This window comes from Saccopteryx bilineata, chromosome 7 (assembly GCF_036850765.1).
Source record: "Saccopteryx bilineata isolate mSacBil1 chromosome 7, mSacBil1_pri_phased_curated, whole genome shotgun sequence".
In the NCBI taxonomy this organism is placed as follows: Eukaryota; Metazoa; Chordata; class Mammalia; order Chiroptera; family Emballonuridae; genus Saccopteryx; species Saccopteryx bilineata.
In genome coordinates this window covers 79,704,649-79,723,805 of record NC_089496.1, presented here as the reverse complement: position 1 = coordinate 79,723,805, position 19,157 = coordinate 79,704,649, and the positions used below count along the sequence as shown (strand labels likewise).

The following is a 19,157-nucleotide window of genomic DNA, read 5'->3' as shown; positions in this document are numbered from 1 at the left end:
TTATAAGATTACTTTGAATTGACTTTTAACTCTGGACAGAGGCTTCACTGGACACTTGTAGAAGACATTTTGAACCTGTCTGTTTTGCTACTCACAGAATAGAATTCGAGTAGTTTATATATACTCTAATGGAATAAATATCTATCCACCATATCTATTTATTTATATATATATATATATATATATATATATATATATATATATATATAGAGAGAGAGAGAGAGAGAGAGAGAGAGAGAGAGACAGATAGACAGGAAGGGAGAGAGATGAGAAACATGAACTCATAGTCATAACACCTTAGTTGTACATTGATTGCTTTCTCATGTGTGCCTTGACCGAGGTGGGAGGGTGTGGGCTCCAACTGAGCCAGTGTTCTCTTGCTCAAGCCACCGACCTTGGGTTACAAGCCAGTGACCTTGGGGTCATGTTTATGAACTCATGCCTGAGCCTGTGACCCCATGCTCAAGCTGGTGAGCCCACGCTCAAGCCAGTGACCTCGAGACTTCGGTGTCCCAGGCCAATGCTCTCTGTGATGCACCACCACTTGGCCAGGCTGGCATAGATATCTATAGACGGTAAATAATTTTTACAAAAAATCATTTACTAATTTGCCTTTTCATCCTTCTCATACATATGTTGGAAGCCCCATTTCTGTACATTATTCTTGCTTGAATTTCTCGCTCTGGCTTGTTTTCCTGGGATATGCAGTGGTGTGTCAAAGGTAGGCAAAAATCACAGGATAACACACAACATCTTCTTTCTTGTATCCTGTTCCAGGAGTATTAATTTTATGAGAAAATATATATGTAAAAATTATTGAAACTAATATAAAATAATATTGAATGTCAACTGTAATTGAAAAGTAAATTTTTTATCTACTATGCTTATTTAAGATTATTTATTGAATTTATTGGAGTGGCATTGGTTAAAATTATACAGGTTTCAGGTGTAAAATTCTATAATACATCATCAGTATATTGTATTGTGTGCTCACCACCCCAAGTCAAGTCTCCTTTGAAAACTAAAATTTTAGCCTGACCTGTGGTGGCACAGTGGATAAAGCATCGACCTGGAAATGCTGAGGTCGCCGGTTTGAAACCCTGGGCTTCCCTGGTCAAGGCACATATGGGAGTTGATACTTCCAGCTCCTCCCCCCTTCTTTCTCTCCTCTCTCTCTCTCCCCTTCTCTCTCCTCTCTATAATGAATAATAAAAAAAAAAATTAGAAAACTAAAATTTTAAAAGAGAATTATTTTTCTTTTTAAATAAACATAGATGTCATAGAGCAGCAGTTTTCAAAATGTGGCCTAGCAGGTCCCTCAGGGTCTGAGAACCTTTCCAAGGGGGCTTGTAAGATCAAATCTATTTTCATAATAATGCTAAAACATTATTTGTATTTTTCACTGCATTGTCATTTACATTGATGATGGTGCAAATTGCTTGTACCTTAGTACTATTAAAGACATGGTGCCTGACTAGGCAGTGGTTCAGTGAATAGAGCGTTGGACTGGGACCTCAGATTTGAGACCCTAAGGTCACCAGCTTGAGTGTGGGTTCATCTGGTTTGAGCAAAAAGCTCATCAGCTTGAGCCCAAGGTCTGCTAGCCCGAGCAAGGGGTCACTCGGTCTGCTGTAGCCCCACAGTCAAGGCACATATAAGAAAGCAATCAATGAACAACTAAGGTGCTGCAACGAAGAATTGATGCTTCTCATCTCTCTCCCTTCCTGTCTCTGTCCCTCTCTCTGACTCTCTCTCTGTCACAAAAAAAAAAGTGCACCAAACTGTGCAGTCTTCACCATGCACATGCAGTCAAAACAAAACAAAGGTTCACTTTAAGAATCCTTGATTTAAAAAAAAAATGAATCCTTAATTAAGCAAAAATAATTTTTTTATTTTATTAAATCTTGACCCTTGAATACACATATTTTTAACATTTTGTGTGATGAAATGGGAAATATGCTCACTTCTGCTGCATCCAAAGTATGATAGTTGTCTCAGAGACACATGACTGAGATACAGGCTGAACTGGCTGCTCATGGCACACTATTTTTATCTGAAAGACTGACAATTAAAATTCTAAACTTTTGTGCTGCAAAGGATACTGTTAAGAAAATGAAAAGACATTCCAAAGAATGGGAGCAAATTTTTGGAAATCATGTTCTATTTGAAAAGGGACTGGTGTGTAAAATACTTAAAGATTTGTTACAACTCAATAACAGAGAGGCAAATAACCTAATTGAAAAATGGACAAAATATCTGGAGTATTCATTTCTCCAAGATATACTGCTCACAAAAATTAGGGGATATTTTATAGCTTCATATTCATTTTGAAATATCTCCTAATTTTTGTGAGCATTTTATACAAATGGCCAGTAAGCACCGGAAGAGATACTCACCAACATTAGTCATCAGGAAAATGCAAATCAAAACATAATGAGATAAAGCGTTGACCTGGAACACTGAGGTCGCCCGCCCGCCCGCCCGTTCAAAACCCTGGGCTTGCCTGGTCAAGACACATATGGGAGTTGTTGCTCCTGCTCCTCCCCTTCCTCTCTCTCTCTCTCTCTCTCTCTCTCTTTCTCTTTCTCACTCTTTCTCCCTCTTTCCCTCTTTCTCTCTCCTCTCTGAAAAAGAAAATGAATAAAACATAATGAGATATCACTTTAAGATGGCTATCATTTTAAAAAATGAATAATAACAAATGTTTGGTGAGCTTGAAGAAATTGGAGCTCTAGTATACTGCTGTTGGGAAGGTAAAATGGTATGGCCACTTTGGAAATGGTCTGCCACCTTCTCAAAATATTAAGCATAAAGTTTTTATATGACCCAGCAATTCTACCCCTACATATATACCCAAGAGAAATGAAAACATATGTCTACAAAATACTTGTATGTGAATGTTCATAGCTGCATTATTTTTAATAGCCAAAAAGTGGAGCAAACCAAATGTTTATCAACTGATGAATGTATAGATAAAATGTCATATGTTCACACACTGGACTATTATTGAGCAATAAAAAGAATAAAGTACTTATACATGCTACAACATGAATTAACCTTGAAAACATTGTGCTAAGTGAAATAAGCCAGCACAAAAGAGCATGGGTCCTATGATTCCATTTGTATGAAATGGTCAGAATAGGTAAGTCTACAGAGATAGAAAGTGGATTAGTGTTTGCCTGGGGCTGGGGAGATAGGGTTTTGGGAGGTGACAACTAAGGTGTGCAGAGGTTTCTTTTTGCAGTGATGAAAATATTCTAAAATTTATTATGGTGATGATCATGCAATTCTGGGAATATATAAAAAGCCACTGAATTGTATGCTTTAAATTGGTCAATTTTATTGTATTTGAATGATATCTCCATAAAGCTATTTAAAATAACACCAGATAAAACCTTACACTCAATTATTAGTAGACTAACTCAATAACTAATGACATATTCATATGACATAATATTATATAGCTGTGCTGTTGAAACAAAAGATATTTCTATGTAGGTCATAATGAAAAGTTGCCAAATAAATAGTAGCCATTAGTTAACGTTTTTTGTTTCTTTGTTTATTTTACAGATTTTATTTAATTATATTGTGGTCATCTAAGGTGTTAATACAATATTTGAAGAATGTAGGTGAAAAGTGTAGGGAAATTCTTTTTTTGTAACAGTTTTGTAAATCTGAAATGATTTCAAAATGAAAAGCTAAAAAGAAAAAGGGCTTCTGTCGTGAGTGGCACACGTAGGGCAGCTCGATTGCTCTTTGTGCGGAATCGACATCAAGAGATTTCGGAAGCATAAGCTTTTGATGCGTGGGCAGCTGGTGATCGTTGGTCCTAGCGCCCGGAAAAAAAAAAAAGCTAAAAAGAAATTAAAATAAATCCCACTTCAAATGGCTTTAAGTTGCACTTGCACCCTGGCCGGTTGGCTCAGCGGTAGAGCGTCGGCCTGGCATGCGGGGGACCTGGGTTCGATTTCCGGCCAGGGCACACAGGAGAAGCGCCCATTTGCTTCTCCACCCCCCCCCTTCCTCTCTGTCTCTCTCTTCCCCTCCCGCAGTCAAGGCTTCATTGGAGCAAAGATGGCCCGGGCGCTGGGGATGGCTCCTTGGCCTCTGCCCCAGGTGCTAGAGTGGCTCTGGTCGCGGCAGAGCGACACCCCGGAGGGGCAGAGCATCGCCCCCTGGTGGGCAGAGCGTCGCCCCTGGTGGGCGTGCTAGGTGGATCCCGGTTGGGTGCATGCAGGAGTCTGTCTGACTGTCTCTCCCCGTTTCCAGCTTCAGAAAAATACCCCCCCCAAAAAAAAGTTGCACTTGCTTCCTTTTCCCAGCTCCCCCGGCACCCCCAGCACCCCCGGCACCCCACCCTTCGGTTTCCCAGCTACATCCAGAGCTCTAGCATGCTGGCTACTGCTTTCTACTTTAGTTCCTTGAATACACCATGCTTCTCCTCTTCAGAGCTGTGAGGTAGGAAGAAGCATGTTTTTTTCTCTTTCTTTAAATTTATGGATGACTTTATTTGATGTTTGGAGCATGGTATTCTCTTTGCATAGAACATACTTCCTTTGAACTTGATGTTTTTGTTCTTTAAAGCTCAGCTTAATGACTTTAGAAAACCCTGTTGTGTCCCCCTAATCCAGGCCCCCACATGATATGGTTTTATAACATCTGATACTTTTTCATTGCATTTTTATCCTAACTGCCGTGAAATTATTTATCATGGAATAGGCAGTTCAAAGTCTTTCTCACTAGAAATGAGCATTCATAAGAGATGGAAGGATTGTGTCTTCTTGCTCAATGTTATTCCCCTAAGTAAGTGCCTTCCACAGACTCTTAATGACTATTTGAAGAATTAGTGCAAGTCATGCAAGGGGGCATTCCCTGCCCAACCCACTCGTCCCCAACAACATGGATGAAATTTGATACAGGAAAAGTTTTAAGTTTAAGGAAATGGGGACTAGCATTGGTGGCAGTGACAGAAAAGGATAGATGGAAGAGTCTTATCACAGCCATGGGACTTGATAAAGGAGAAGTAAAAAATGACTCAGGTTTAATCATCAGCTGCATAAAGGCACACAGTTTGAAGAGGCACCTGAGTCACTTTTCCAGCAGTCTTTTGTGTGTTTGTGTGTGTGTGTGTGTGTGTGTGTGTGTGTGTGTGTGTGTGACAGAGATAGAGAAAGAGAGAAGGACAGGTAGGGAAAGACAGACAGAAGGGAGAGAGATGAGAAGCATCAATCATCAGTTTTTCATTGCGGCACCTTAGTTGTTCATTGATTGCTTTCTCATATGTGCCTTGACCAAGGTCCTTCAGCAGAACGAGTAACCCCTTGCTCGATCCAGTGATCTTGGGTCCAAGCTGGCGAGCTTTTTGCTCAAACCAGATGAGCCTGCGCTCAAGCTGGCGACCTTGGGGTTTCAAACCTGGGTCCTCTGCGTCCCAGTCCTACGCTGTATCCATTGCACCACTGCCCAGTTAGGCTTTTAAAATTGATTTTAGCCTAACCTGTGGTGGCACAGTGGATAAAGCACCCACCTAGAATGCCGAGGTCCCTGGTTGAAATCCTGGGCTTGCCAGGTCAAGGCACCTACAGGAAGTACCTACAAGTTGCTCCTCCTTTCTCTCTCTCTCTTTTTCCCTTTCTCTCTCTTTCTCTTCTCTCTAAAACTTAATAAATATTTTAAAAAATTGATTTTAGAGGAAGGGAGAGAGAGAGACAGAAACATCATTGTGTTTCTATTTGCCCTGAATGGGAATCAAATCAGCAAATCAGGACAATGCTAACCAACCAGCTCTCTGGCCAGGGCACCAGCAGTGGTTTTTAAAAGTATTTTTCTAAAATATTTGAACATGAAGCTATTTATTTTAAATAAAAATGCTATATGCCCATGGCAAAATTTTGTATTACATGGTAAAAACTAGTATTTGAATGAAAATACTAATTGGCATGCTAATTAGTGTATTTGGCATACCAAAAATTACTAGAGAATTTTAATAAACATACTATATACTCATGATAAAATACTATGTACCATGACAAACATTAAACAATAAAAAATGACTATATGAGACTACCAGAGTATCTCTCTGTAGTGGATACTGTGGTGCTCCAAACCAGAGCCTCTCTTCTTTGCAAACATATTTATCCTTCAACTGCTGAAAATTTTAGTTCCTCATGTTGGAAAGCTTCGTTTTTTGCTGGGCATTGCTTTGGGATGCAGGGTTCTGCATCCTAAGGTTACACTCTCAGGAGCCCACAGGCAGTAACTGGCTGATTTAAGATGCAGAAAGACCCAGGTGCCATGCCTCATTTGAGAACAAGTCTGTGAACTACCCAAGCTCCAGAGCTCCTCACGGGATCGGCTGAATATTCAGCTGCAACTACTCTGGGGTCAGCGTCTCCCTCTGACTCTTCCTGCCTTCCTCATTTCTTAGCTGGTGTACTCGCCAGTTTTGTCTTGCCCCAGTAAGTCATTTGCATGCAAAACTTGGTCTTGGTCTCAGAATTTGTATAAGGAACTCAACTTTTGACATTATCTAATCTGCCTACTTTCTAAAGGTTGCCATCATAGAATCTCTATGGGTGTTTTTTTGTTTGTTTGTTTGCTTGTTTCTTTTTGGTCCCCCTCCCAAACCTTACACTTTATCTTAGCCAAAAGGCTGAGAAGAGAGTCAGAGAGTCCCCTCCCAAACTTAAAAAAAATCTTATCAAGCTTGACCTGTGGTGGAGCAGTGGATAAAGCGTCAACCTGGAAACACTGAGGTCGCCGGTTCGAAACCCTGGGCTTGCCTGGTCAAGGCACATAAGGGAGTTGATGCTTCCAGCTCCTCCCCCCTTTTCTCTCTCTGTCTCTCCTCTCTCTCTGTCTCTCCTCTCTCTCTCTCTCTCTCTCTCTCTCTCTCTCTCTGTCTCTCCCTCTCCTCTGTAAGATGAATAAATAAATAAAAAAATTTTAAAAATCTACAAAAATGTGCCCAAATTAAATGTACAGCTTGATGAATTTTCAGAAACTCTCAGCAGTACTTTTATAAAGAACAAGAAAATTAATTTGGATAGTGTGTGAACCATCTACATTTACAACTTCCCTGTGGTGAAAACTTTGAGAGGGGGCGTTGCCAAGGAAAGTTGGAAGTTTCTCAGATCCTAAAAGATCAACCAGTTATCTTTTAGTTGCCTGCTGTGCCCACTGAAATGAGAGGAACATTCTAGGTATACTTTATAATACATTAAGGTGAAAGGGGGAATTAATGAAGTCAAGAACCAGAAGAAAAACTGTGAATCATTTCACTAAGAAGAGAGAGGAAAAGATAATCTTCCTGAAAGTCAAACATAAATAAGTCGAATATGTCAAAATATTGCTGAAAATGTTAGTACCAAGGTTTACATATGAATCAAACTTACTACTATATTACTTTTTTGATTTTATAGTAAAATTTCAGAAAACCTTCTGTGATTTTGTGCATCAGTGACAAACATAGCTTTCATTGAGGGTGTTCACTTTACTTTCTGTTTAATTCTTCAAGTATCTACCATCAGCACCCTCATCTTGTCCTACCGGGATGATACAATAGCTGACCCCCTAATCAACTGTCTCTCTGTTTCCACTCTTACACCCACCGTACTCTGTTCTTCACACAGAATCCTGGTAGTCTTTTTTTTAACAGAGACAGAGAGAGAGTCAGAGAGAGGGATAGACAGGTACAGACAGACAGAAGTGGAGAGATGAGAAGCATCAATCATTAGTTTTTCGTTGCGCGTTGCGACACTTAGTTGTTCATTGATTGCTTTCTCATATGTGCCTTGACCGCGGGCCTTCAGCAGACCGAGTAACCCCTTGCTGGAGCCAGTGACCTTGGGTCCAAGCTGGTGAGCTTTGCTCAAACTAGATGAGCCCGCGCTCAAGCTGGCAACTTCGGAGTCTCGAACCTGGGTCCTCCGCGTCCCAGTCCAATGCTCTGTCCACTGCGCCACTGCCTGGTCAGGCCTGGTAGTCTTTTTAAAGCATAAACCAGATCATGTCATGGTCCTGCTTAATACTCTCCAGGGGATTCCCATCACACTTAGAACAAACCCCCAAAACTTGAATTAGCTTAAAAGACTACAGCAGTGGTAGTCAACTTGGTCCCTACCGCCCATTAGTGAGCGTTCCAGCTTTCATGGTGGGTGGTAGCGGAGTGACCAAAGTATAAATAAAAAGATTTAACTATAGTAAGTTGTTTTATAAAAATTTATTCTGCCAAACTTAGCGAAAATTTGACATAAAGTACTTGGTAAGTAATTATTATTATATGCTTTAACTTGCTGTAACTCTGCTTTATAAAATTTTTTTTTAATTTTAATTTTTTTTGTATTTTTCTGAAGCTGGAAACAGGGAGGCAGTCAGACAGACTCCTGCATGTGCCCGACTGGGATCTACCCGGCATGCCCACCAGGGGCGATGCTTTGCCCATCTTGGGGCGTCGCTCTGCCACAATCAGAGCCACTCTAGCGCCTGAGGCAGAGTCCACAGAGCCATCCTCAGCACCCGAGCAAACTTTGCTCCAGTGGAGCCTTGGCTGCGGGAGGGGAAGAGAGAGACAGAGAGGAAGGAGAGGGGGAGGGGTGGAGAAGCAGATGGGCACTTCTCCTGTGTGCCCTGGCCAGGAATCGAACCTGGGACTCCTGCACGCCAGGCTGACGCTCTACCACTGAGCCAACCGGCCAGGGCCTGCTTTATAAATTTTATAAAGTAAAATTACTTCCCTACTTTATAAATCACCATTACTGTGGAACCAGTGGGTGGTTAGAAAATGTTACTACTAACAGAGATACAAAAGTGGATGGTAGGTATAAAAAGGTTGACTACTCCTGTTCTACATGATCTGGCTCCTGCTTGCCTGTCAGTCAGACCTCATCTTGTACACTTCCCTCCTTGTTTACTTGCTCTTTAACTACAATTGATTAGATGTTCCTTCAAAGATGGGGTCAGATGACTGAAAGGGTCACATTTTGCCTGAGCGTACTTTTATCCTGCCATATATAGTGAGAGACAATGCCCCCCCCCATTTTTTATTGATTTTAGAGAGAGGAGAGAGAGAGGGAGAGAAAGGGTGAGGAAGGAGCAGAAAGCATCAACTTGTAGTAGTCGTTGCTTCTCGTATGTGCTTTGACCGGGCAAGCCTGGGGTTTTGAACTGGTGACCTCTGCAGTATTCCAGGTTGATGGTTTATCCACTGCACCGCCTGGCTCACTCTTGTTCTTTATAGCACTTATATTTACCTGATATTGTCTTTTTTTTTTTTTTTCATCAACCATTCTGCTTTACCCCCATGCAGGAAGATCTTTTCTTTCTTATATACTACTTTTGAGTATTCTTGATCATTTAGATGCAAGGGAGGAATAGTACATGTTGGGAGCGTACTATATAGTAAGTGCTCAAATGTGTTGAATGAGCGAATTTTACACATTATTTCTGCATATGAAGTTTTGGACTGTGCATTCTTTTTTTGTGTTCTCTGGGAGGATCTATACTGCAAACTACAATGAAGAGCCACTTTAGAAAGGAGAGGCAATTCCTGACCTGTGGTGGCGCAGTGGATACACCGTCAACCTGGAATGCTGAGGTTGCCAGTTCGAAATCCTGGGCTTGCCTGCCTGGTCAAGGCACATATGATAAGCAAGCAATCAGCAACTAAAGTGAAGCAACTATGAGTTGATACTTCTCACTCCCTCCATCCTCTCTCTATAAAGTCAATAAATAGAATCTTAATAAAAAGAAAAAAAGAATGGAGAGACAAAAATATGCCTTTCCATTGATGGAACAGATAAACTCTTTCCTCTCCCTCTCTCTCTGTGGGAGAGGCCAGGAGTAGAAGAGAGGGCTGGCTATCTTAAGGACTTCATTTTATTTTATTTTATTTTGTAAGAGAGACAGTGAGGGAGAGCTGAGAAGCATAAACTCATAGTTGTGGCACTGTAGTTGTTCATTGATTGCTTCCCATAGGTGCCTTTACCTGGGGGCCCCATCTGAGCCAGTGACCTCTTGCTCAAGCCAGTGACCTTGGACTTAAGCTGGTGACCATGGAGTCATGTCTATGATCCCATGCTCAAGCTGGCTACTCCATACTCAAGCTGGTGAGCCTGCACTCAAGCTGACGACCTCAGGGTTTTGAACCTGAGTCCTGCTTTATACCAGGTAGATGCTTTATCCCAGGGGTAGTCAACCTTTTTATACCTACCGCCCACTTTTGTATCTCTGTTAGTAGTAACATTTTCTAACTGCCCACCGGTTCCACAGTAATGGTGATTTATAAAGTAGGGAAGTAACTTTACTTTATAAAATTTATAAAGCAGAGTTACAGCCAGTTAAAGCATATAATAATAATTACTTACCAAGTTCTTTATGTCAGATTTTCGCTAAGTTTGACAGAATAAATCTTTATAAAACAACTTACTATAGTTAAATCTATCTTTGTATTTATACTTTGGTTGCTCTGCTACCGCCCACCATGAAAGCTGGAATGCCCTAGTGGGCGGTAGGGACCAGGCTGACTACCACTGGTCTATCCACTGTACTACCTCCTGGTCAGATAAGACTTATTTTAAAGAGGGGAGAAAAAGGAAAGAAAATTTTTCTTTCTTTACTTAAAAAAATTTTTTTTAATTATTCATTTTAGAGAGGTTGTGTGGGGAGCAGAGAGAGTGAAAAAAAAGAGAGAGAAGGGTGGGGTCAGGAGCAGGAAGCATCAACTTCCATATGTGCCTTGACCAGGCAAGTCCAGGGTTTCAAATTGGTGACCTCAGCAGTCCAGGTCCATGCTTAATCCACTGTGCCATCACAGGTCAGGCCCATTTTTTTCTTTTGAAAGAGGAATTTTTCAGGATGCTACTTGAAGTCTGTTGGGCAGATAAAATGTATTATGCTTACTTTGTTAAAGATGACGCTGCCCACGAGAGGCCATTGCCCAGGTGATATTAATGTGTGTTGGGGATCGTTGTAGCCTGGGGCTTGGTTTTGGGATTAAGCCTTTCCCACCCTTTTTGATGTGAGGTGGTACAATCCAATCGTGCCTCCTCGGAGGAGTGACTTTGTATTGGAGACTTCCCTGTTTTGTATATTGGATTAAGGGTTTGGATTTCTACACTATAAAATAGGGGTGGAACAGGAGCTTGTGCTTGGTTCCTGGGAGATTATCATTAGAAGAGAGAGAGCAGAGGAGAGCAGAGAAAGGCCACGTGGAGGAGGGCAGGAGAAGCAGCCAAGATGGCGGAGTGCTGAGTGAGATGCCAGTTTGTGTAGAGTTTGTATCTGGGATAAGGAAGGAGATGGGGAACATAGGTGAATAAGGCTGGTGAGCTAGAAACCTTTGATTCTAGGAAACTCGGATAAATCAGTAGCTTTGTGAGCACTGAATGTGAGTGGGTTTTGGAGCCCAGTGTGTATTTTTACTTGCCCGCCGGGTGCAAGCTAGAATTAAAGACTATGGCCCATCAGTTTTTGGCTCTGCTGTTTCTTTACCGACTGTCCGAATCCAATGCGAACCTGCATGGGCTGGGCGGCTGCTCTGATGGTGGCCCTGGCCTTGCCTCCTGGCTTTACAAAGTCTCATTCTCTAAGAGGCTCTGAGGTTTTGGGGTGAAGAGTTTAAGTAGAGGTGGCTCTTTCTCAAGCATGCTCGTGCCTTTCCCCACCCCCTTCTTTCCCCAGTGCATGCTTTCTTGGGAGCATGCCCAAACCTTTCCTCTCCCCCCAGGCGTGTATGTCTTTTCTTTCTTTTTTTCTCTTTCTTCCTTTCTTTCTCTTTCTCTCCCTTCCTTCCTCCCTCCCTCCCTTCCTCCCTCCCTCCCTCCCTCCCTCTCCCTTTCTTTCTTCTTCCCTCCCTCCCTCCCTCCCTCCCTCCCTCCCTTCCTTCCTTCCTTCCTTCCTTTCTTCCTTCCTTCTTTCCTTCCTTCTCCCTGAGCCCACACAGCCCAGCTGCTCACTTCTCCCACAGCTCCCTTCTAACTCTGTGACTTTATAAATACACTTTTACTTGTATTTGGGGTGGAAATAATTTAAGTAGAGAGGCCTCTGCTTGAGAGATGGATTTAACACTAAGAGGAACCAGGCCTGGACTCAAAAGTTCTCTGAGAACAATCTGAAAGGGGCTTTTTCTAGGTGGTCATTTATGGGGCAGAAAGATAAAGGCCCAACAACCATAGGTCCTGGATTCTTCCGAAGTTTCATTATTTCAGATTGTCAGACCATATATTTAGACTCTTTTTTTTTTTTTCATTTTTCTGAAGCTGGAAACAGGGAGAGACAGTCAGACTCCCGCATGCGCCCGACCGGGATCCACCTGGCACGCCCACCATGGGGCGATGCTCTGCCCATCCTGGGCGTCGCCATGTTGCGACCAGAGCCACTCTAGCACCTGAGGCAGAGGCCACAGAGCCATCCCCAGCGCCCGGGCCATCTTTGCTCCAATGGAGCCTCGGCTGCAGGAGGGGAAGAGAGAGACAGAGAGGAAAGCGCGGCGGAGGGGTGGAGAAGCAAATGGGCGCTTCTCCTGTGTGCCCTGGCCGGGAATCGAACCCGGGTCCTCTGCACGCTAGGCCGACGCTCTACCGCTGAGCCAACCGGCCACGGCTATTTAGACTCTTTTTAAAAAAGACTTTTAAAATTTATTTTAGAAAGAGGACAGAGAGAGAAAGAGAGAAGGGGGGAGGAGTAGGAAGCATCAACTCCCATATGTGCCTTGACTGGGCAAACCCAGGGTTTTGAACCAGCGACCTCAGTGTTCCAGGTTGACACTTTATCCACTGCGCCACCACAGGTCAGGTCACAATTTGACTTTTGATCTAGATAAAATATGATAACTGAAGGAAGAAGCAACAAGAAGCAAAAGTTTGATTTTTCAGAAAATGTGGGCATTGATATTAGTCTTTTGGGTTGTGCCTGAGTGTGGCAGGAGGTAAGGGATGAGAAATAAGCTTTAGAGCTTGAGTTTTTGAGTCAAAATAGACCTGAACTTATTCACCCACTAGTAATGTCACCTTAGGCAAATTATTTAGCATTTCTAAGGCCATGTTTCCTTATCTGAAAAATGAGAAGAATGATAGTTTCTATCTTTTAGGGTTATTATGAGGATTAACTGATAAGGCATGTAAAATGCTTAGCTAGAGGCTTGCTTACATATAGACTAAATGATCTTAGTGTAAATATCATCATATTTGTCATGACCAAATGATGAAGAAATTCAATCAACAGATTTTGAATCTAATAATAAAGTTTGTATTTTATGTCCCTCTGTATTCTGCATAGGAGCGTAGGGTATGAAAAGAGGTGGGATAATAATGTTGGATATCAAGACCATTGTTGCTAGAAGTATGGGCTTGAGACAGCTCATTTGATTCCCAATATTAAGTGGAAAGAAGGCAAGGAAATCTGTAATTGAGTGTAGACCTTTCAGATAAACCCGTCTGCACGTCAGTTCCAGCTGTGGATTTCATACATTAACCTCTGTTCTGCAGTCTATTTAAAATGCCCTCGTACACACTTATACTGATTATATAGGTAGGCTAGCTGTTATTATCTCTATTTTATTCTAGAGGAAACAAAGACAGAAATTGAGAATATTGGTTTTAGAGTCATTATGTATCGACAGGATTTGAATCCTAGCTCCTCTTCTTCCCAACAGTGTAACCTAGGGTATGTTACTTGAACTTCCTAGAGCATCTATATCAGGGATAGTCAAACTTTTTATACCTACCGCCCACTTTTGTATCTCTGTTAGTAGTAACATTTTCTAACTGCCCACCGGTTCCATAGTAATGATGATTTATAAAGTAGGGAAGTAACTTTACTTTATAAAATTTATAAAGCAGAGTTACAGCAAGTAATATAATATAATAATTACTTACCAAGTACTTTATGTCGAATTTTCACTGTTTGGCAGAATAAATCTTTATAAAACAACTTACTATAATTAAATCTACCTTTTTATTTATACTTTGATTGCTCCGCTTCCACCCACCATGAAAGCTGGAATGCCCACTAGTGGGTGGGAGGGGCCAGGTTGACTACCACTGGTCTATATCTTCATCATTGAAGTGAGGATAATGAAAATACGTACCTCTTAGTGTTGTGCGAAATTATTCATCATTCAAATAAAGTACATGGCATGTCAAATAGGGTGTGCTTACTAAACATTTGTTATTGTTATCTCCCAGGACCAGCCAGCTAATAAGGGTAGTCCCTAGTATCAAATTTAGATAATTGGATTTCATATTCTATATCCTTTCCACCTCCCATAATATAAATGATGTTGACTTCCTGCCACTGTGGTGATGTCATGAACAATTAACATAAGAATGGGTGGTCTAATTTGTTTTTCCAAAAGTGGTAGGAGATGTATCTAAAGTATCCCTCTTGGTACAGTTGGCACACATATCTGTTTCTCAGCTTCCTCAATAAGAGACCAGCTAGGACTTTAGAACAGAGCTACATCAAAAAGCTCTAGATTTTGGTTCAGCTGGTTGGAGCAAGTGCTAAGGATACCAGTCTGTTACATGAGATAGCCTACATTAAATTGAACCAATGGGAGTCTTGTAGTATAGTAAGAAAAGGCATGCTAACTAGTGAGTTTAAAGACTTGAATTCTAATCTTAGATCTACCACTTTTTAACTATATCTTGCTACACCTCTGAGCCTGGGCTTCCACATCTTTATTATTTTTTTATTTTTCTGTTTTTAATGAGGTAAAATTGACATTGAAATCTTTAAGTAGGGTTCCCAACAGTTATCCTCAGTGCTGTCATCTGCTTATACAATTCCTTTGTGGAAATTAAGAAAAAGTGCCCTTTTCCAGGCAGATGCAGCTCTAAGGTTCATGAGCTTGGTAAGCAGAGCATGTCCTAGACTTCTCCACTAGTCTTGTTGCCCAGCCTTTTGGTGTATTTTACAATCTGCGGAAGTGAACATGAGGGCCTTATGTTGTCTATCCACTGCACAGGACTATGAACAAGGGAGATAATAAAGGTGACGGAGTTTAGTAAGTCTAATTCTCTCTGAACGTAAGGCACTGATATTACACAAACACTACTTGGTTTCAAATAGTAGGATCCAAGGGCTTCCTGGGTAGACACACTGATTACTGATTGCCCTTCCATTTGTTCTGACGATCTCTGTGATTCAATGTATACAGCACCTATTAATTACTTGCTGTTAAAGCAGAGATTGTGGCAATGAAATGTTTTTCCTCCATCACTTCCAGCCCTGGACCTGCTTTGCTTTCTAGAACCCTGAAGACTAAAATCAGTTCTTTCGATGATTCATCATTTTTTAAGATAGTCATGCTGTTGTAGGATGTTCTTTAGTGGGACTGGGTCTTACCCATTGGTGGAATTTGGAACCCTTTGGGTTATGTCAGGTTTTCAGGCAAAGGTCATTATTGTAAAAGCTTTGTGTCAATGGGAGAAAGAAAAGTTGCTGAATCACAATTTACCCTCTTTTTACACCTTTGAAGCCCAAGCTGTCTCCACTATCCAAAAAGTAGCTTTTAGAGTCAGACAAACAAACCTCAAGTTAGATCTTATTTTTGACACTACCTTGGGTAGGTAAATCACTTTTTCTTTTTAAGATTTTATTTATTGATTTTAGAGAGAAGAGAAAGGAGAGAGAGAGAGAAGGGGGTGCAGGAAGCATCAACTCATAGTAGTTGCTTTTTTTGTGTGACAGAGACAGAGAGAGAGACAGAGAAAGGGACAGATTGGGACAGACAGACAGGAAGGGAGAGAGATGAGAAGCATCAATTCTTCATTGTGGCTCCTTAGTCTCCATAGTTATTCATTGATTGCCTTCTCATATGCACCTTGACCAGGGGACTACAGCAGAGCAAGTGAGCTCTTGCTCAAGCCAGTGACCTTGGGCTCAAGCCAGTAACCCTGGGCTTCAAGGCAGTGACCTTTGGACTCAAGCCAGTGACCATGGGGTCATGTTTATGATCCTACGCTCAAGCCAGCAACTCTACCCTACACTCAAGCTGGTGAGCCCATGCTCAAGCCGGCACTTTGGTTTCGAACCTGGGTCCTCTGTGTCCCAGTTTGATGCTCCATCCACTGTGTCACCACCTAGTCAGGCCATAGTAGTTGCTTCTTGTATGTGCCTTGATCTGGCAAGCCCAGAGTTTCCAACCGACAACCTCAGCATTCCAAGTTGATGCTTTACTTACTGCACCACCACAAGTCAGGCTAAATCACCTTTCTAAATTTTCATTTTGTCATGTTGATTTAGGAACAGTAATAGTATTTACTTCATAAGTTCATTACATGGATGGAATGAATATTTGGGAACCACTTAACATTATATCAAGCACATAGTTATGTACTCCATAAATGTTAGCTCTTATTACTAAGCTCCCTGCAAGATATTCTACCAACGTTTGAGGAAGAACAAAAGCATAAGTTGTAATGCTTTCTCCCAAGAAGCTTTGAGTTGTAATTGGGGAGTTAACATAATTATTGCAGAAATGGTAAATAGAAATGCAAAGCAATAAATATATGGTCCAGGTAGATGCTATTGTTAGAAACTGGTGTTTGAACTAGGATCTGAAGAAAAATGAAGTTAGATAATAGAGTGGATGAGGAGGGCATACCATTTGGGATGGGTAACATCAGCAAGGTTCAGGACCATTAGTAGACCAGTTTGCCTAGAGAAGTGGGATTAATGCTGTCTGGGAACATAGATTGAGATTAAAGGGGGAGAGCTCTAAATACTAAGTACTAGGGTAAGTATTTGACTTTTGCCCCATAGATAATGATGAGGGACATGATGAAACTGGTTTATGGTAATGTCTAGTAGACAGTTGGAAAGCTGTTGGGAAATGCTCAAAACTGTAGCTAAAACGTTGCAGATGGCAGTTGAAACTGTGAAAGCTGGTGATACCTCTAAGGCCAGCTCCTTGAAAGGAGCTCATTGATTCCAACTTAATAAGGACAATTCTGAACAGCATTTAAAGTGAAATGGGGCTCTGGCTGGTTGGCTCAGTGGTAGAGCATCACCCAGCGTGTGGAAGTCCCGGGTTTGATTCCTGGTCAGGCACACAGGAGAAGCAACCATCTGCTTCTCCTCCCCTCCCCCTCTTCCTTTCTCTCGCTCTTTCTCTCCCACAGTCATGGCTTGACTAGTAGAAGCAAATTGGCTCCCAGTGCTGATGATGGCTCCATAGTCTCTCCTCAAGCACTAAAGTTGTGGAGCAACAGAGCAATGGCCCCAGATGGCCAGAGCTTGGCGAGTGGATCCTGGTTGGGGCGCATGCAGGAGTCTGTCTCTCTGCCTCCCTGCCTCTCACTTAATTTAAATAAATAAAGTGCAATGGTGAGACTATTGGGAGATTTGAAAAACAACTTAAAACATTAACTGAGTAGGGTTTATTTATCTGAATTCTGAAAGAAAATCTGTTCTTTCAGAATAATTTTTAAATAAATTTAAAATATAAAAATTATTATAAGGGAGAAGAAATGACCCATATAACACTTAACTATATTTTCTGAAATCATTGTGCAATCTTTGAAGCCTCCAGAGGGTTCCTGTTACTGAGTTATAATAACAGTAGGAAAATGAACAACTATTGTTGATGAAAGGGAGGTATGTTATACCAAAAAGTTTGTAAAGGAGAGAACATTGTGGTAAGGGTACTCAATTTGCCATTGGATAAAAACTAAAAATAATGTGAAGTGCTTTTTAAAAGAGTATAAATTTAGCTTGACCTGGCGGTGGCGCAGTGGATAGAGCATCAGACTGGGATGCAGAAAACCCAGGTTCGAGACCCTGAGGTTGCCAGCTTGAACGCGGGCTCATCTGGTCTGAGCAAAATGCTCACCAGCTTGAGCCCAAGCTTGCTGGCTCGAGCAAGGGGTTACTCGGTCTGCTGAAGGTCCACGGTCAAGGCACATATGAGAAAGCAATCAATGAACAATTAAGGTATTGCAATGTGCAACGAAAAACTAATGATTGATGCTTCTCATCTCTCCATTCCTGTCTGTCTGTCCCTGTCTATCCCTCTTTCTGACTCTCTCTGTAAAAAAAAATAAAAAATAAAAAAAAAAAAAAAATTTAAAAGAGTATAAATTTAGTTTCTCTGTAAGTTCACAAAATTTTGATGCATAGAACTTTTTATATAAAAAATATATGTTCCCTGGCTGGAGAGGTTGCCAGTTCGATCCCGGTCATGGCACAAACAGGAGCAAATTGCTGTTCCTGTCTTTCTCTCTCTCTCTCCTCCTCCTCTCTCTCTAAAATCAATAAACATTAAAAAAATTTATATTATTTGAGCATTATTCAGAACCAAGATGAACACAGCTATAGGAAATATATATGAGTATTCATTTTTTTTTTAAATTGAAATATAATTGACATAAATGTTATATTGCAAAATGTTCACCACAGTAAGACCAGTTAACATCAATCATCACACAGTTTTAATTTTTTCTTGTGATGAGAACTTTTAAGATCTATTCTCATAGCAATTTTCAAATAGACAATATATTATTAACTATTGATATAATTTTGTATATTACATCCTCATGACTTATTTTATAACTGGAAGTTTGTACATTTTGACAACTTTTGTGAATATTAGGTTTTAAATAAAAATTACAATTTAAGTCCACAAACTTAGGGAACATAAATGAAAGCTATATATATATTTTTAATTTTATTTATTTATTTATTTTTTTACAGAGACAGAGAGTGAGTTAGAGAGAGAGACAGACAGGGACAGACAGTCAGGAATGGAGAGAGATGAGAAGCATCAATCATTAGTTTTTCATTGCGCGTTGCAACACCTTAGTTGTTCATTGATTGCTTTCTCATATGTGCCTTGTCTGTGGGCCTTCAGCAGACCGAGTAACCCCTTGCTCAAGCCAGCGACCTTGGGTTCAAGCTAGTGGGCCCTTTGCTCAAACCAGACAAGCCCATGCTCAAGCTGGTGACCTCGGGGCCTCGAACCTGGGTCCTCCGCATCCCAGTCCGACACTCCATCCACTGCGCCACCGCCTGGTCAGGCGAAAGCTATCTTTTAAAAAAATGTTTTCATTGATTTGAGAGAGAGAGGCATCAACTCATTGTTCCACTTAGTTGTGCACTCATTGGTTGCTTCTCATATGTGCCCTGATAGGGAATTGAACCCACAACTTCAGTGTGCT

General features: G+C 41.2%; 1 protein-coding gene and 1 non-coding gene across 3 annotated transcripts in view; both read left to right on the top strand.

Annotated features, from left to right (window-relative positions):
- The window catches only part of CPEB3 (cytoplasmic polyadenylation element binding protein 3), a 219,865-nt gene that overhangs the window by 11,364 nt on the left and 189,344 nt on the right, over positions 1 to 19,157 (top strand). The gene's annotated exons all lie outside the window — the stretch shown is intronic.
- On the top strand, positions 3,707 to 3,840 carry LOC136311411 (U11 spliceosomal RNA). Its single transcript, XR_010726797.1, has one exon. It is a non-coding gene; the product is annotated as a U11 spliceosomal RNA (small nuclear RNA).